General features: G+C 34.0%; 1 protein-coding gene across 16 annotated transcripts in view; it reads left to right on the top strand.

Moving 5' to 3' along the window:
* The window catches only part of TENM3 (teneurin transmembrane protein 3), a 1,287,001-nt gene that overhangs the window by 691,285 nt on the left and 577,590 nt on the right, over positions 1-18,126 (top strand). The window lies entirely within an intron of this gene.

Below are 18,126 nucleotides of genomic sequence, written 5' to 3'. Positions count from 1 at the left end.
TACAATAAGAAGATATTCACTCTCAAAAAACTTTTCAGGCAATATTTGTTGGTTTTTTTTTTTTTGACTGGATAACTTAGAATACTTTAGCTTATTTGTTCCTTATTTACAGCTTTAATTTCTGGTAGCTTATAACAAATGTAAGTGAAAATGAAGCTCATAAAATAGACATCAGATTTTCATGAAAGAAATCTGTTCCATTTCAATGTTTATATTTTAGATTTACTTGGTATCTTTGCTTGTTCCTATAAATGGGAGGCATTCAAGATGTGGGGAAAAAATAATTGGACATATTTCAGGATCTTTTAGGATTCTAAAAAGGAGCCAGCATTTTAATCTGGTGGGTTAAGCTTGAGGGCTAGAGGAATTAGACTTTCTTGGGGAATGTCCATACTGGAGAAGATTAAAGTATAAATGCTTACTGACATATGCTTAAAACTGGAATTGAAACAGATTTAGCGGTTTGTATCTAGATTAAGGGATCCATGGGAAAAAATGTAAGCATGTGTATTGTGGGGTCCAGGCTCTCTTTAACTTTTGAGATGTGTTACCCCTCAGCTGTAGCATAAAGGCTTTAGAGGAAGGGATTAAAAAGAAAACTAAAGCAAGGATTACATAAGGGAGGTCCTAGACAAAAAGACATCCCATCAAAGCAGTACAATAATTTTGCAACATCCCCTTTGTGCCCCAAAAGGTTCTGAAAATGTGAATTTTCTGTGCAAGATTACAGAAGGAGGCAAACTGAGAGTATGGGTGCAGAATGACTTGAGAGTTCAGGCTTTTTAATTTCTTCTAATAAAAATATAAGGACAAAGTAAAATTTAAAATTTAGAGTTAAGAATACAGGTATGTAAAAGGAGGCTAGGAGGAAAAATGTAGGAACTAAAAAATAAATCATTAGAAGTGTCTATTTTATATGCTCTTCATATCTAGAATAACTTCAGACTATTAGGATTAGTGAAAAACTATTACTAGATCCTCTATGAGAATGGACAGAACTATTTCACAAAAAGATGAAATTAACAAACTAACCCATAGCAAGTTTTTAAATGTACCTATAATTTATAATGTTACTGTGAATTTCCATATTGCATGCATGAGGAAAAATACCTAGGGTTTAAGTAAATTTTTCTTTTAATTGCTGGACATACAATTTACCTTCCTCAAATAGCCAAATTAAAGTGCGTGCTATCTCCTCTCTAATTTGGCTGCTTTGATAAAGATGAATTGTTTAAACATTTTGGTAGAAACAAAAGATATTTTAGCTTGCTAAGGAGAACAAAGATGCTTTTGTACAACATAATACAGCTACTAACATGTCAAGGTCTAACTTCATTATCACACCTTCAGAATTTGCGTGTTTTTATAGTTAAGAAATGATAAAAACTCACTGTAAGTTTCACTAGACTGTATCTATGTAGAAATAGCTATTAACAGGAAATGTATGCATACATTCAGAGTGCTGGCAGTGGTTTTAAACTGTAGTTAAAATGTATTTTGTGTTAATTCAAAATAATAGTTCTAGATGTAACAGCAGCTTTAAAGATCATAGCAAATGTCAGATCAACTGAGGCCAATGTGTGCCTCTTGCTTTTGGTAATCAATTAGACATTAATGATAGGTATTTCATTTTGAATAGCTGCAACAATAATTTATTCTCAGGGCAACATGGTGGAGCCTAGTCTCCTTTGGCTTTTGGAACCAGTAAAATAACAGAACATCAGTCAAGTTAATAAAGTGTGGCCCTATTACACATTCTGCATCTGTACATAAACTGCCAGCATATGATCAAAGGCTGCAGCTGTTTCAGTTATATCACAGTCACATCATAGACATTTTATAGTTATAGCAGAGAGCGTTCCAGGGACAACCCAGTCACCTTGAAGACATAGCGAGTTCAGTGGACCCTCATTAAATTGCACCTTGATATTATATGAAACTGGTAGGACATCTATTAGGTATGGTATATATAATTCCCATGCTAAAATTGTTTTGTATGCATGTTTTATGCATTGCCTGTATGTCTTCTCAAGAAATTCAGGGTTTTGTTCACAGAAATCGTCAGAGTTCCATGTTTACATATTTTAATTTTGAACTTGTGGTTGCCAAAACCAAAGGATTATTCATAGCCAAATGGCTGTGTTGCATTGCACATGTGAAGGCATTAATAAAATATGAATTAGTAATTAAAATATTTTGAATGCAAACTGGAATATTAAAGAATGTTTTCACAGCTGTTGACACATTTTTCCATTTCATCTCATGGAACAGTTTTTTGCTTAAGTCAATGGGCTTTGTAATTGACTTTTTGCAAAAGAAGAATTTCACATAGTCAATTTTTAGTTATAATCAGATGTGTTTTAATAACAGCAGATTAGCTTTTCTGTATTATACCAAGTTCCAGTCTGAGAAACATGAAGAGGGAGGGACCTTAGTAAGAAAGTGATTCAAAGATTTATTTCTGAAAAATATGTTTTACATATTACATAATGTTCCACACAGAGTAGCTAACTGCTGTATTGCAACAAAATTAAACTGGCAACTTCCTTGTCTGGAATTTGAAAGGCACCGTAACATCAGCCACATTGTTGCTTCAGCACCACATTAGAATTCACCAAAATAATTTAACTTTATAATTTAGGTAGCTAAACTCAACAATAAAATATAGGCAGCAACCTAATTTGAGAACTTGAATCTGAGTTTTACAAAGTATTGCTGGATTTAATTCCCAAAGCAAAATGAAAAAAGATAAAGAGGTGCCCAAGTTTACTCAAGTAATAGTTCCAATAAAAAATACAACCTTATGTTATTAGCATTTCTTCCTAAATCTAGTCACACTTTAGAGGTAAAGACATGTCTGTTTAATTGTTCTGATAATTCTCAATGCATGTACAAAGGAAAAAAAAAAGAATGGTTTGTAAAACTAAAATAGGTTATGTGGGATAATAATCTATTATGGTAACAGTCAAATTGCTTGTCATGTCATGAAGGGTTATGCTTTAATTAAGCAATAAGGCATGACAGGGTGTGAATTACAATGTAGTAATTCTTGTCTAGTGTATTGTTAGGCAAGAGGCCAAAGGCCTAGTGCCACTGAATGCTGTAGGAATGAATTATTATGCTGTAGTTTAAACAATTCAATCTCATATTCCAATAACTGTAAAATATTATTCTAAATATAAAAATGCATATTATGCTTTTCATATACCTAATTGCTCCTTGAGTAAACTACTTAGTTGCAAAGAAAAGAGACAATAGAAAAGAGACAATTTCTGTTTAGTATATTATATTTAGATTTCTATTGCAAATCAACTTTGAGCACAGTTGTTTCTGAGAGATTTGAAGGATGCCATTGTGATACCGTTCTTTCCTAAAATAAACAGAAAATAAATGCTGAGGAACAAATGCTTCCTAAATTCTTTCTTTGAATTGTAGTCTAGTTCTGTCCAATGAAAAGAAAGGGCTTTGTGAAATTACCCTTAACTGGGAGACTTGCATTTAGTGTAGGCGTTATCACCTTTACTTTTTGAAAACACTTTTTTTCTTCTTCCCATTCTTTCTTATTGACACCTTTTCAGAAGACACATCATTTATAGAGCCCTTCCAATTCATCTTTTGGACTAATGCTTTTTAAAAAGTTGTATTTTGTTTTATTTTGTCCTCCATCTTCAAAAGCAAAGTAAATAGGAAGAAAAAAATACAGGATTGTGAAAGATCTCCCATTATACTCCTCTGGTCCAAAGCACAAAGTCAAAGATACTGTAAGTAGTTGGAAATGTTTAAAAAGTGATGCATATTGATACTTTTTCTGCTTTTTCATAATTCATATAAGTAGAAAGCCCCATGTAGTTAAAATTTACGATGCATAATATTTCCCACTGAAATATTATGCTAAGAAATCATACCTGATGGACCATGTTGTAAAGTTATTTCACAGTTTACATGCCTGACTGGAAAAAGTTCAACAGAGTCTGTGCCTTACCTGGGAGAAGTTAGAAGCCTCATCCATTGATACATTTATTTGATTGTAGCTGAGTGACATCAGTCATGTTAGTGGTATCAAATAAATCCCAGAACTATTTCTTTACACTTGTTAGCTTCAATAGAACTGAACTAAAATATTGGGGCTTTTCTCATTCTTTTACACTGCTTTTGCAGCAGTAATGTAAATCAATACATCTTCCAGATGTCACAGGTCTGGTGTGCAGTATCACTCCAATCTAAATCTGTGTATTCTTCTTTCCTTTTTTTTTTTTTTTTTCCAATTGCCGTTTCCTGTTCAATCTCAGGCTGACGGTTGCCTGATGCACTACTGAAAGCCAGACACAGGAGAAATTTGCAAGTTGTAATATTGACTCCTTAGCTCATTGAAGTTTGTTGTCCTTAGGTAAAACCAGAATTTGCCAGTTGACCTAGTCACATTACAGCTAATATACTTCCTTTCAGTGTTGGAATGTTTGCTATGATAATACTTGCAAACTGTGTTTAATGCTCCTTTTTTTTTGTCATCACTTCTGTACTGTAGTGTAGATGTAGCAGCAATAATGAACCTCATGTAAGGAAAGGGTGGGTGTTTCTGTTAGTAACATGAACAAAGAGACAATTTTTTTCCATAACACTTGAATTACAAGCAAATTTGCCTTCAAAGGATTCTTTGTACACTGAGAAAATCTGTCACTATGACACAGTTCACAGGAGGAAACAATTGGTTTAATTTTCTCAACAGTTGAGTAGCTTCCTATTCTTCCTGAGTACAATTCATCAAAAAATAAAGTATGTTTCACTTCTGATATGCTTTACCCAGACAGTCAAGGCATTTGCTTTTTGTTTTCATAGTTATTAGGCCATTTCTACTTGTTAGCTTTCAGCAAACAGTTTGCTTTAATATTAGACTGCAGTCTAGATAAGGATTCACAGCAATTGTTCATCACTAAAATAATTTTAAAGCTTTTAAGTCCTATCAACTGATGTTTTGATTTACTTTCTTCATTTTTTTAGTGTACAAATCTGTATAAATACTACATAATTTTAGAAGAAAAATCAAGCAGCAACAAAAATGTTTAGAGCAAAGAATAATAAACTACCACTTCAAGCTTCTATTTTCAAAATAGTAATGCTTTTGAGATGTGATTAGCAATGACATATTATGTGACAAAAGAAGAAAAAGGACTTAGAAATGGAAACTAAAAATAGTTGTGTAGAAATTTAATAACCTGGCAGATTTTATTCCATCTGTTAGGAAGAGTTTGAAAGCCATTTCCTGCTGCCATTCACTCTGCAGAGACTTCAGAGTTCAGAGATGGAATCAAATACCTGATGTGAAAATCTGCTATTATGATTCATATCCAAAGATTCATATCAATATCTTTGCATAGAATATTTTTTGGTTTATGTATAAAAAGAAATCTTGAATCTAAAGGTTTAGGATTATTTGTCTCATTGTCAATGCCACACCTTGAGGCAGAAGAATTACCAAAAACATTTATTCCTTTCAAATTATGAAAATTGTTGAAACTACTCTATGCAAGTGGACAATCCAATAAACCAATAAAAGCTTTCTCAGATAGGTGGCCTAGGATTCAAATTTCATGAACTTACTTTCAGGGTGAAAGTACTGTACAGAAGGAAAGTACAGTGTGGTGTTGACCTGTCCTTTATTGTCATTCAGAACTGATAAGAGAACTGGGGGAAGAGAACAACAGTCAAATTAGCAGACAGAAGGTAGAAAGGAGAGCATGTGTAGTGCAAACCAGTAGCTGATGAACTGGCATTGCAACAAACCATAAAGAAGTATGGGCATGCTGGTTTAGCTGATGGTTTAGCTGAACAACCTACATCTATCTGTATAAAACAAGATAGATGCTATCACTGGTTATTTCTAGGTGCTGCTTCACAGGTGTTTGACAGATTTAAGAAAGCATAAATTGCTCTTTGTCTTCAGTAATAGAAAATCTGTAAGACTCATGGTAGTGTTAGTCTAATTGACATTATCAAACTAGGGGAGTGAGGACATAGGGTAGAAATGTACCTGGGTGAGTGGCACAAGCTGCTGTCAGCACTATAAACTCATCTTACACAGAAAAGGATTATTTGCATTTAGACATTCAGGAAAAAATTGAGGGAATACTGAAACATCATTGGCAGCTGGAATTTGGTTTTGGGTTTTTTCCCCTAAGGTGGCCAGAAGAAACATAGATAAGTGTGTTTATATTTGGAAAAAAAAAAATCCACCTTCCTGTTAGAAAGAATTTTCATGAAAAATTAAAACGCTTATGTAATGCACTTTCCACCCATTTACACATTCTCATGCTCTTTGCAGGTTTGAAAATGCTCTGGCACAAGATTGTTGAATTTCACCTGAAATCTGAGTTAGAATTGAAAATTCATTTTCAATTTAAATAAAAAGGAGTACTGACAGCTCTACTTGACAGTGAGGGGTTTTTTTATGTTTGTCTTTTAGAAAATTTCTTTCCTAATTTGTAGGTGCCTTTGCAGGTATGTGATGAAAATAGAATGAATATTTATTCTGATTCTGCAGGATGTGCACTTGCTCATCTGTCAGAACAGGGCTAAAGCAGGGATATAAGGGTTATCCCTGTTCTATGTAAATCCTGATGGTAATTATTGACCCACCAAGTTATTTGCTCTGTCAAATAATTCGTTTCCTGCCCAGTCTCTGCAAAACAAATATGATTGATACAAATACATTTTAATTGAAATAACACCTGTGTTAATGGTGATCTCAAGCATAACAATCTCCCATTGCAAAGAATCCACTAGCATAATTTATCAGGCCTAAGATTAACCTGATGGAGTAATTAGAAGTTCATAATACTAATTACCTCACTAAAGCCAAACTTACAATCAGTAAGTTTTTTTTTTACAATGGGCGATATGTTTTCTTATTGCAATAATTTTCTTTTTTCCCAGTAAATAGACTTTGGATAAAATAAGACCAGCTCAAGCAAACAGATTTGTAGATGTGCAAAGATGTGCTTGGTGTATGTTACCTGGGCTTCTGGATAACTAGCTGTAAGCAAAAGGACCAGAAGAGTTCTTAGCACCATGCTCTAACCAGCTGAGCTAGTCTCAGTTGTTGATCCATGTGTCCTTCAGGCTTTAAGTATAAATAGTGTGGACTGCAGTCTTATAAAGGAAATTGTTAAAAATAGCTTGAAGATACCGTTTTCCATGTAGAACAGCAACAAAGTTGTTTCCTTAGATAGATCAGGCATATATGAAGTTTTAATTAATTAATGCTAATTTGTGTGAGGAAAACTTAAGTTCAACTTTTCCTTTGTACAAAGCTTATTTTAAGTGTTCCTCCCTTGCCTTTTGACTCAGCATTAACATTTGGACAGGTATGCCTTGTGATACAATCTTTACTTTTGTCACTTAATTTTTGCATAAAAAAAATCAATCCCAAATGTGACACTCTTGCATCTATGCCCACATTCTAGCCATGATTCCTAGAAAAAAATAACATTCAGAATTTGAATACCTGGAGTCCATTAAAAAATAATAATGAAGTAAAAAAAAATTATTCCTAATGATGGGAAAATCAAAATATTATCTTGAGCATTGATTGCATTAATATAATTTATCTAATCCTTCTACTTCCTTTCAATGGTGTGGTAGATTGATCGACTCAGACCAGATTTTAGCCTTTCCATTTATAAAGCAAGGATTTTAGAGATCTATAACTGTGTGCTGCACACCCCAAGGTGGCTTGAACAGCCAATAGGAGTAATAGGGGTGATTAAACCTTGTCACAGGGGTTTAGATGCGGTGCTTTCTTCCTGCATGACAGGCTGTGACAGTCAAACAGCACTGAAGCAGAACAAACGACAGTGGCAGTTTGCTGCGAGCAGTGCTACTGTCACAGCTCCCACTAGAAAGCTAAGAGCTAGGTATTCAGCTCAGGGAAGTTTCAAATAGCCCATGCAAATTCTGGTTTCAAAAATTTCCCTGCAAATGAGTAGTGACATGCATTAACTGCAGAGTGATTGTGTTACTGCGTGAGTGATTGTCCACTGTGGGACGCTGGCCATGATCATCGTTTATGAGTGACACGGCCGATCCATTTACATCTGTGCTTAGCTGTTCCTGTTCTGGGAAATCTCACTTCATTTGAGAGAGCTGCTGTGCTGATGCAATTAGAATGAAGGTTATCATCACTCTCTAATGATTGCATGTGTTTGTCACTCTGAGTAACTGTGTACAGGAAACAACACTGTGCACCTGACTGAGCCCAGGATAAAATCGTATATTCAAATATAAAAGTTTTCATTCCTGACTAAAAGGGCCTGACTTAAAGATAACTACAGAAGAATAACTTTGACTTTTCGATATTCCTTATATGGCAAAAGTTAACCAAGAAAATGCACCCCAACGTTCAGTCTTTTCAAGTGTAGCATTGCAGGCTTTTGTAACAAAACAGGAGAGGGAAATTTTGCAAGAGAAGGAAGCTAAATATCTTAGTAGACTGTATAAGAGAGAGGAATACTATGAGTATTTTATTTCTCATTTAAAGCGGAATTAAGATTGTATTCCAAACCCAGAAAAGTAGTACTGTATGCCCACATAGATACGTATTTAATTATCTAAAGCAGGGTAGAAAGGGGTTGGGAAAAGCTCAAGAGAACCTCTGCAAAATCCTTAGCAAGGTGATATAGGTAAGAATATTTTCATTATTTCAAGATACATCTTTTCTGCATCTAGAAATGTTATGTTTAGATTTCTCACTGCTCTCACAAAAAACAAGTAATTTTGAACAAATTCTGGTTTAAAATCTCCAAGTTAATGGTTTGTTGTTTTTAGCAATAAGATTAGATGAAATTGTCTCACTTTAATTGAAGATTACAGCAGTGTAGGTGATGTTGGACTGAAAACGTCCCTTCTAAAAGGACTAAACCCCTCCTTTTGTATTTATTTATTTAAAATTAATCCAAAATTTTGCCATTTCTTTTTAGAACATGTTTTCATCTATAAATATTTTTTAATTTTTACTAATCTTTTCTAAAAGTTGGTTATCAATTAGTTTTTCAACATTTACTTTTCAGCATACTATTTCTTTTATTTCATGTAGCTGTAGATATTAAACAAGTAAAGCTTTTCATGTGTTTTCTCGTGTTCTCATAAATTCATGTCCCAACTGCCAAACCTAGGATCTTTTTCAATTCTAAAATCAGTTAAGGATAATCCTATCTTATTAAGGCAAGAATGCCAAAGCTTATCTTTGATCTGGTCATGTGCACCCATCTTCAGTGAACCACCCTTGCAACTCCTGACCTCTGCTTCTCTGCTATACCCGAAGTAGTAACAGCTGAGATAACATTTCCTGGTTGTAATACTGAGATGGTGCTACACTCTTTCATTCCAGACCATTTCTTTCATTCTGTTCTTTCACTGGAAAAGTATATAGGAGTTTTCACAGAAGAGATCCATTCTGAAACACGAGTTCAGTTCCTCCCGTCAGCATACCTGTCCTTTCCTTAGCCCTTTTATACCCTTGTCCCTGATAGGATTTGAGACGTGCTGGGAGGGAAGGATTTGTAGGGAAAAGTGCCTGAAAAATTGTATAAGGAGCATTGTTTCCATCTGGTGAACATTGTGTGGTTCACCAGAGAAAAACTCATATCCATCTGTCTTTTCTGGGTATGTAAGAAGAGATTGCTCTCTAATAAATATTATCAGTGTTGTGGACAGCAGCAGGAGTGGTTATGAGAAGAAGCAGGACGTTGACCATGCAGTAGTAAATAAGTAGTTTCCTTTTGGAGAAACTTTTCAACTGCTGGTATCTTTTTTTCTCTCACTTCTCTTCCCAAATTTTTTGCAGATCCTCAGAGGGTTGGCTGGGCGTGTCATAATCCAGTTAAAATGTGTTGCTGGGCCAGGACTTCAGCCTTGTAAATCAGGACAGGAACTTAAAGAGAGAAGGATGATAACGGCTGCCTGAAAATCTGCACTTAAATTTAAAAAAAAATTAAAGCCAACCTCAACAGCATTAATTTGTTTGCTTTATAATTTCAGCCCATGAAATTATTACCAAAAATTTATTATTAGGATTTGAGAGTCGTCCTGAAAAAACAAACATAATCATTCAGTTAAGAAGCCTCTCCTATTCAAATACCAATCCAGATTATTTTCACAGAGAATTGTAATTTCTTTAAAATGATGCAATTTTTAAGCAAAAAAAGCTAGAGGAAGTGATGCCAATATCAATATGTAATGGTTTTTAATTGGTGAAATTACATTAATAAAAATGACAGCAGCTGAGAGTAATCATTTTCAGAAAGCTACTCAGCGGTTTGTTAAAAATAAGTCGTTAAAGTCATGATTTAGTTGTTCTGTCTTGCTTACCCACCACATAAGCAGTTAATACAAAACATTCCATTTTACTGTTATGAAAGAAAAAATGTGGTTTTTTAAAGGAGCTGTAAATTAGGTTGTGCTGGAAGCATCCATTTTCATGCCTCCATCACTGCCAACTCCCACTGTTTTCTTTGATAAATGATTTGCAGACTACTATTATTATTTATGTGTTTTACAATTACAACGAATGACACCTCCCCTTCCTCAGCCCTAAGCCACAAATCTGAAATGAATAAATGCTGTTTATTGTGACAGTCTGCCTTTTGTCTGTGGAACAATGACAAACTACACCACTGACAGCCAGTTGCCGTTTTTAACTACTGCTCTCGAGCTCAGTCTTTGAGTGTTCTTCAGAACATGACAACAGTCAGTGTGGAATAAAATGAGTGGGATTGCATTGTGTTTGTTTAGCATGCCGTGACACCATTGTCCAACACATTGAGTAAACAGGAAGAATAAATTACATAACCACAATAGCTCTTAGTTCTCTGCATTTCATTGAGATTTGTACAACTGTGGTCATATAAAAATTAATATATTATTGCTTTTTAGCATCAATCATTTTGATATTCATATAGAGAATTGCCTTTTCACCGGAATTAAGTGAAGGAGGAGAAATAAAAGGGGTGCTTTTAATTATTTGTGAAATCTAACAACATTTCTACTTTATGTCTAAGCTCTTCAACAGATCTAAAGGCAGCACAGAATGACTTTATCTGTATGAATTTTATAAATGTCTTCTGACCTGCAGCTAGTCAGTGTTTAAGTGTTAGAATGACCTGTTTAATTCTACCTGGCAGAGCAGAATTAGCAGGTAAATCAGTCCTTATATTTTGACTAGAACTTGGCTTTAATCTAAATGCAAACTTGCAAATATGTCAGAGTATTTATTTAATGTAATTTTCTCTGAGTTTGAACATTAATCTAGCATTTCTTCTTGAAACCAGATGTTATCCTTCTGTTAATGCTGCTCCTCCCTTTACACACACCTGGCTCACTTGTGTGCATGTGTGTGCACACACAAGCATACAGCAATGCTAGTTTATAATCCTTTTTCTCTGTATTTATGTGTATTTGTGTGCATAGATGACTACTGCATTCATGTTTTACTTACCTGTCTAAACACCACAACATCACAAAGGATCTTCTGGCATTTGTATTACTTTTTTAGAATCTTGTGCTATTAGTAGTGGAAAGAGATGTCTAGTGATTAACTTAAATTTTTGTTCAGTGTAAAATGCTGTGTCCAGTATCTGAACAAGGAGGACTCTTTTCCTGAATTGCATACAGTATTCTAACCAATATAGGTTTTTTTAAAAATTCCTGAGTTTACATGTGATGTTCAATCTTATAATTTTTTTTTCTCCAAGCAAAGATAATGGAGAGAATGTGAGCAAATTCCAAGCCTGCATTGGTGCTGCCTGTTTGTAGAAAATGTATTTCTAATTGAAAAGACATAAATGGCAGTCTTGCTTAGAATTTACCATCATTTCCTCCATTAAAAACTGGGGTTAATTTCTTATTGCGTTTCTGAGAAAAAAATTTGCCTTCTTCTCTTCAACTATCTGTACTCCTTTCTTATTGTCTTTTTTAAATTCTTTGATTTCCCTTTGAAGTCTCCTTTTATTTTTTAGACTTCCTATCTCCCTCCTTGCAGAAGTTCCTAGATTTAGTCTCACTGCAGTTTTCTGCCTGCTATATAGTGGAATGTATTATTTTCATTTTTAAATACAATTAAAAGTCATTAAGTAGGGAGCAGGGTAGCTTCAGAGTGCACAGATTCTTGTCCTTGCAGCAGTCATTCCTCCAGGACTGCAATTGCTGTACTTATAACCAGGAAAACCCTTCAATAAAATCTATGAAGTAATGTAGGGTATTGTATGTCTTTGTATGCTGCCTAATAGATTATATAAATTCAAACTCTGTTCATCTATGTGACCAGTAAAAACAAATAATATTCTTGGCTATTTGAAAGAACTATTTTTTACAAACCTTTTTGAGGGTTAAATATGGTAAAATACATTAAAAATAACGTGGCAATATAAGCATCAAAATGCTCATCTAAGCAGGTAGGAAGAGAGCATGTGTTTTCTGTGGGCAGGAAGTCAGAGCTGCAATTAGCTTCTCTTACCAAAGGTTTCATCCACAATGAATCCAAAAGAAAATTTTTTCTAATTGCAGCCTGCTTAGCTTAGTTTTTTATGGTATTAGACACCAGAAAATTAATGAGTGAATCACAGCATAGCAATATATAAAATCAAGAACAAACATATGTATTGAGGAAAGAAAGCAATTTGGACATTCTCATCTAGGTATTCTAATCCAATAGAGAACACTTCATCCTCTTGCATTGCTTCCTGGCTGCTGAACATATTCCCATTTGAATAAACAATGTTGGCTCATTCACGGAGCTGAAGCATCCTTCCTAAAGACTTAAAGTGTGGTTTAACTATTTCAGATAATATCTAGGTTACAGCCATTATCTAGCTATAATAAGCTACTTGCCATCCATCAGTAGAGCTATACAAACATTAATGAGTTCCTTTTGAATCTGGAGAGTACTTAAGCTTTCATGATAGTTATTCACAGCTGTATATTGATTTGCGTTTTTTTCACTTTCACTATGTGTTTTACTGAGATGATTGAAGAAAGTCACCTTATTAGTAATTTCCTGTTTATTATAAGTTATTGATAGTTTAAAATAACATTTTTACACAAGGACAATGGATTATCTCTCATAACCTTAATACAAAGCATGTAGCACTACTTCTGATATTTAAAATGAAAATCTAACAAACATGTTCAAATTAAATTGGTGCTTATTGTCATTTGAATGTATGCAATTGGGAGACAGGGGATAAGTACTAATAAAAATGTCAGTGAAATATATGAAAAAGGTGCCTAACTAGTTTAACATAGAGAGGAGGCTTCATACTTCCTGGAAACTTCTGTTATCAATTACAAAAACTCCAGAATTTGACATGCACTATGAAGTGCCCAAAGTTAAATTTTCTTCAGGAGTGTAGCAGTGAATTCTTATTTTCCTGGTTTAGTTTCCTAATGTGATTCTAAATGTTATAATCTATGTATATATGAAGACTTACATAAACATAAAAATTTACTTGCGTTATAGTGATCTGATTTACTTTGCTATTTCTCAAACCTGTAGAGAAATTTCCTTTTCACATAAATGGAACAGCTTTAAAGGAACTTAAAACAAGCAGCAATAGTGATACTACTATTGAACAGAAATTTTTCTCATAATTGTGAAACTTTATTCAGGGTTGATGTAGTCTCTAGCAGTGTAACAATCAATGGGATCTTTCTTCAAAAGCAGAAAGGTTGAGGTCCCTTCATCAAGAGTGCTGTGTCTCTTCACCTCTACTCTTGCCCAATCATTGTAGCTGCAAAAGCCAGAGCTGTATGTATTCAGCTTCTCTTTTTCCCTCTCTGGTTTCATTCATTGCAGAACTGGACACCATGGGATCAGTAAATGTCTCCTATTTCAAGTGACAATAAATAAATTTAAAAATAGGAATATACAGCCATTTTGACAATCTAGATTTGGTATTCTAATCTAATAGAAAAGCTTTCATGCACTAACATTGCCTCTTGGCAGCCTCAACAAATCTTCATCTGTGAGAATAGCACCATGCCAATCATATGACTGTGCTATTCACACTCCAATTTGGATATACTAAACAGGTTTTCAGTTATAAAGGTATTTCTCTTCTGTGGGCTGTGTGGCCACTAGAGATATAAACCAGGAGCAGTAACAAGGAAACTGTAAAATGACCAAAAAGGGGACGTTAATTCAGACCCATGGTAATCAGTAATCATAAGATCTTTTTCCTAAACTGCTCCTTTGAAGCACCCAGAGAGGTAGCCTATATATTTTTTTTTTTCTGCTACCGTGAGCATTCTCTGAGTGCTGCTCTATGTCTCACATTCATAGATTTTACTGGAGCTTCAGCATGCAGATCAACAATGAACATAGCAGAAAAATGCAGACATAGAATTTGACTTGTGACTACCAGACAGTCTAATTTTCCTGCAAGGTTGCCTTAGGTGTCACATAATGAACTTTCAAAAAATCTGGAAACACTTTCAGAACTGAATGTGACTTTAATTAATGCACTCACCAAAGTTACATAAATAGAACTATCTCTGAGACTGTTGCCAGTGTCAGTTTTATTCTTGATCTTAATCTCTAAAGAAGTTACTACATCAAGTATGAGCTAACATAGCAAAGCAAACCTCACTGCCATAAGCTGCCATGTGACTGAAAAAAAAAAAAGAAACAAAAATCTTGGATTTTTTAAAAAAATTTATAAAGCTTTATAGAGTTTGCCAGAGATTTCTTTTTACAGGTTAATTTTCTATAGGGAACATCAGAAAACATTGTGAAAAGTATCCATAGTTCTGGTTAAATCGTTGTCTGTATTGATAACATATTGAGCATAAGCAATTTGCATTTACTTCAATTGTAATAGGGTGCTAAAGTCAGTTGGTTTTCAAAAGGATATCTTACAGCTAAATACCTGCATTCTACTGATGTCAGCAGAAATTACTCAATATTCAAATATTTGCAAATTATTCTTCTGTTGTCAAGTCAATGTTTCCGTCACTACTAAGGAAAATTGCAAAACCTATATCCATATGTGGTTATTAGAAGACCAGAAAATTCAATTTAAAGAAATGTAATAAAAATTTGAGGAGTTTTAATAAAAATGCTCTTTCTTTGATTAGTTTTCCATCAGCATGAGAGTTGACAAAATATTTAAAACTTGTTTTTAAATTCCAGTACAGTCTTCAGAACACTAGGGTGTTCTCCAAGCACCAGAGCAGTGTAGAATTCCCAATGGAAACAGATTTACTGATAAAAAATAAGGGATAAGAAGATTAGAACTAAAATAGATGCCATTTTTTTGTAGACTGTATAATGAAATTCCTATTAACATGTAGTCGACTATGAAGTTTCAGCATGGATCCCTCAGACTTTGCAAAGGATTTTAAAAATCTTTTTGGAGTAATTACATAAATACACAAAGGAAATCTCTTTGTTTCCTCATGTTATCTGGCAGACGCTTACTGCAAATAACAAAAGAAAGGAATGTCTGGAAGGGTGCTAACAATTGTTTTTCTCCAGAATACGCACTGCACCTGGTGCTGCTAAAAACCTAGAAGTGGGGAGCAGGTTACCAAGGGAGGAAGCATTGGCCAGTGGTGGAAGTTTTTATGGATTATTGAAGACTAAGGAGAATTATGAAGAACACCATAAGAACCTGACACATCAAATGAAAATAAATTCAACAGTGACTGATGAAATTCATCCTCCCTAAGAGGGAAACAGCCCACAGTGCAGTGACTGAATTACACTATCTTTTATGTACTGAGGGACTCTGAATTAGACATAGCCTCTCAGGACAAAGATCTAGACATCACTGTGGACAGCTCAGTAAAGAAATCTGCTTAAAATGTATCAGAGGTCAAAAAACTGAATAATATTTAGGCTGTGTAGGGAATATTATGAAAAATATTACAATGTTACATAAATTGATGTACATCCTTACCTTGACTGTTAAAAGTCCATTTTGGTCAACTCTTCTGTGAAAATTGTATGAAGAGGAAAAAGGAAGGTTACTCAAGGGCACCTGGAGTTTCCTTCTGCTTAGAGGGAAGAAAAGTAAAAAGAAATATGAAATTCTGAATAGTACTCAAAGTCTCAACTAGATGTTTCCCTTTTTCAGTCTTAATAAAGAGATTAGCTAGAGGCATGTTCTTGGATGAAATGTATGAGTGTCTTTAGCACTTAGCACCATATATTTCTTTCAATTTGCAGTTTGTGGAAGTATGTATTCAAATGCTATGAATAGGTTTTATCTATTTGTAACGAATGTTTTTTTAAGAACAGGAAAATAGAGGACATAACTGTTGAGACTACTTCCCTAGACTTGTATCTGTATGTTTTGCAGGAATACTTTTCAGATTGTGATGGCAGAGTGGCGATTTAGAATGCACTAAGAACAACCCAGTAGCCAAATGCTCCTGTAGAGCACTTGCATAAATATATTTTCAAATATATTTAAATACCCTTAGCTGACTGCAGTGATCAGACCTGTTTTAGACAGTGTGCACACTGCTCACTTGTGTATGTTGCAGACTTTAAAAGGCTAGAAATATAGGTTAGTTATTGTAATGGCTGTTGGAAAAGAGTAAAATTATCAAATGGTTTATTATTATTTGATAGAAGGACGTTATAGTGGAAGATCTTGTCACAATTTTCTGCTCAATTAAACATCAGAAGAAAAAGAAGTAAAATGAGGAAAAGGCTCAGGAGCCTTCTTTCTACCTTTCTTGCTTTCCTTTTTTTTCCTATTTTTCCTAGTTTTCCCCCTTAGTGTTTCTCTTACCTATTTTCTTGAGTTAGAAATGTTATTTTATGAAGATGAGGACTTCGTAATAAATTCTGATTTTTTACACTGTCAATTTATTACTTCTGCAATATGAAGAATAATATGTTCTCAATTTTCCTTGTCCGTTGTTCCTGGAAAAATTAATAGAGTTCCTTCTAGTCTTCATCTTTGTCCTGGGAAAAATACTACAACTCAGCCATACAGCAATATTTAAAAAGGAGAAAATCTAACTAAAACATGCCTTTTGTTTACATTTAAAATTTCTATCAAGCGTACTCTTTAATTACATGCAAATAGGAAGGATCATCAAGGGTGGATAGACCTGAGGTCTATCTATCTTTAAATTATGAAATGGAAACATTTGTCATAAGTTTCTGGGCATACGTATGAGAAAAATGTTGAACTGAAGTTTGCTCTCAGTTGCCTGACAAGATTTTGTCTGATATATAATGAATTCAGTTGGTGTCATGAATTGATCATTGGACAGGTTTTGATTGCTACACTTGCAGTAGTTCTTAAATATCACAAAGTACAAGTAGTACAACAAATCCATTGAGAGCCAAAGACTAAATGATTGCAGTCTCATTTCTAATGTCTTTTATGGCTATTGTATAAAAATTGGTCAAGAAATATTAGTTATATAACTGATGTTTGAATTCATCTCTTTTTCCATGGTATACTGCCACAAAGTAATAAATTAAGAGGGAAAGTAAAAATTTAGACACTATCTGCATTATAATGACTCCCTTTTTTCTCATTATAAAATATATTATTTAGCCAGTGCTTTCTCTGTTAATTATGTGTAAAAATGGTAGTATAGAGGAAATCCTTTATCAAGTCATATATATCACTGAAGTCAAAACCTCCTATGTCCACAGTAAAATTCTTATCAATCAAATATGTAAATATTTGAAAAATTTATAGTTTTCTTTTTATTAAACCTATTCTTTAAAAACCAATCTTGATTAACATTAGCTGCATTATATTTCTTCTTTTCTTTTATAATACCTTTAAATATTCAGTGTGTTGCCTGGCATTTTTGATAGGCCACTGGTCCATACTTACAAGGATTTCCCAACAGATTATTTCACAGATATCTTATTGCTTTGACTGTGCACTCTTAAAATTTCAGCCCAATAAATGCCCATAAATACTGGGAAAAAAATTTGCTAATTCATCAGTTAATTATTTCAAAACTCTTCTACCTTATCTGACATTCTGATTTTAAAATTATAGGTTTAAGAATAGTGCCAAACATTATTTCTAGTTACTGTCAACAAGTAACTAGAAATAACTGCTTTCATTACCACGATCATGGATATACAAGAAGCTTTCT

This window comes from Melospiza georgiana, chromosome 5 (assembly GCF_028018845.1).
Source record: "Melospiza georgiana isolate bMelGeo1 chromosome 5, bMelGeo1.pri, whole genome shotgun sequence".
Taxonomy (NCBI): domain Eukaryota; kingdom Metazoa; phylum Chordata; class Aves; order Passeriformes; family Passerellidae; genus Melospiza; species Melospiza georgiana.
The sequence above is the reverse complement of the archived record's forward strand: the minus strand, read 5'-3'. Positions and strand labels throughout refer to the sequence as shown.